At 52.0% G+C, this 1809-nt stretch overlaps 1 long non-coding RNA gene across 1 annotated transcript; it reads right to left on the reverse strand.

Annotated features, from left to right (window-relative positions):
- Window positions 1-309: 309 nt before the first annotated feature.
- Window positions 310-1609, reverse strand: LOC124702468. Its single transcript, XR_007002512.1, has 3 exons — window positions 1294-1609; window positions 1000-1185; window positions 310-489 (listed from the first exon to the last, which is right to left on the reverse strand). It is a non-coding gene; the product is annotated as an uncharacterized LOC124702468 (long non-coding RNA).
- Window positions 1610-1809: the final 200 nt, after the last annotated feature.

Raw genomic sequence — 1809 nt, forward strand, 5'->3', positions numbered from 1 at the left:
CGGCGGACGCGGACCTCCCAACGGGCCGCCTCGTATTCACGGACCTGGTGGACGGCGTCCGCCTCCTCCCGGCGGAAGCGCGCGCGAGGCTCCGCCGCGCTGACGGCCTTGGTCTGCGCGAGGACGGCCTCCTTCTCGTCGCTGCCTTGGACGTAGTCCCGGTGGAGAAGGTCGGCGACCGCGCGGGGACAAGGTGGTCGTCGTCGCGGATCCGCGACGGGGAGCCGCGGTGCGCGGCTTGACTGGCCGGACGAGGAGCCCTCACCAGCGTTGCCGTACTTGGCGAGCTTCCCTGGGGGCTCACACCCACAGTTCATCCACCGGCGGGCGCTGCGCTTGCGCGCGCCCTCGGACTTCTTCCATTCCCCCCGCTCCGGTGCGAAAGACGGGCGGACACGGCGGCGAGTAACTTGGTTTCTCCAATCTCTATCGGAATACTAGTGTCGTGCAGACTTCTCTAGCACACCATAGAAATTTCAGAATAACTACCTGCAGGCAAGGAATTTCACAGAAATTTAAGAACTCTCAGATGACAAAAGACAATTATGCAGTGAAGAAGCTGGAACAAAAAATCCCTTTGTGGCTTGACTGGCTTCTCAATGCAAAAGTTGCAAAGTAGTTGAGCATATAAAATATCATAAAGTCTAAATGATAAAAATTAAATGGAGGTGATGTATTTTCCTTTGAGAATTCATTACTGGCACACTAGTTGCTTAACATTCTCAAATCAAAACAGAGTGTCTATTGCTATGAAATGTCACAGATTATATGATATCAAGTAGCATAACTAGTTAACTACTACTGTACCGTGGCTTCAATGAACAGGCCTGCTGTAAAGCTATAATCCAAAATGTACTGAAAATTAAATGCTAAGTTTCAGATTGTGCTTCAAATGAACAGGCCTGTTATACAGCTATACACCGAAATGTGTTGCAGCATATAAAGAATAAAAGAAGATAAAAATTTAAGAGTAAGGCACAGAACATTGTTTTGCTGTACCTTTTCTTGTGGGATCAAAAGCATAAAAGCAGATCAATGGTGTTGATAGGCCTTCGCACAAAATGGAGGCAATTCAATTGGTGGTGTGGTGTTGTACTTTTACTTAATCTGGACCTTAAATAAAAGATTACAGATTCAATTTTCTTGTGTCTAGCAATGACGAGTTGACCATATTTCTGCAGGGATCTGGTGAACAAAAGAAAAACAGAATGCTAAATATGGTGGCAAATCACAAAATTTCACAGGAATCCTAGGTAAATCACAACACAGGGCCGAGGTCAAATCACGCAATACCTTCTTTCCAATCTTCTTCGGTAGCTCCCCACAGATCTTGGCCGTAGAGGGAGTAGGGGCGCGGAGGGAGGGGCGGTCGATTGAGGGGAGGGAGAGGCAGCGTAGTTTCTCCGGCCATGGCGCCGGGCCGCCGGTCGAAGGGGACAAGGGAGGGCGGAGCGAGGCTGCGAGGGAGCGAGCGGAGCAACTACCGAGGCTGAACCCTATCTAATCGAGGGCTCGAGGCGGCGGAGTTTCTCCGGCCATGGCGACAGGCCGCCGCCGGTCGAAGGGGACGAGGGAGAGAGAGCCGCCAGACTTCGAGGGAGAGCGAGGATTCGAGACGGAGAAAGCGGAGTGACAGCGAGACTGGACCCTGCGAGGCGGCGGTAGCGAACGTGCCGCTACAGCCCATCTCGGTTTTTAGTCTGACCGTGGGTGTTCGATAACAGGTTTTAACTGGGCTGGGCTGGCGGCCCCGTGGACGGCCCGTGACCATTTACAGGCATAGAGAAAAGACAAACTCGCCCTATCCAA

This window comes from Lolium rigidum, chromosome 3 (assembly GCF_022539505.1).
Source record: "Lolium rigidum isolate FL_2022 chromosome 3, APGP_CSIRO_Lrig_0.1, whole genome shotgun sequence".
In the NCBI taxonomy this organism is placed as follows: Eukaryota; Viridiplantae; Streptophyta; class Magnoliopsida; order Poales; family Poaceae; genus Lolium; species Lolium rigidum.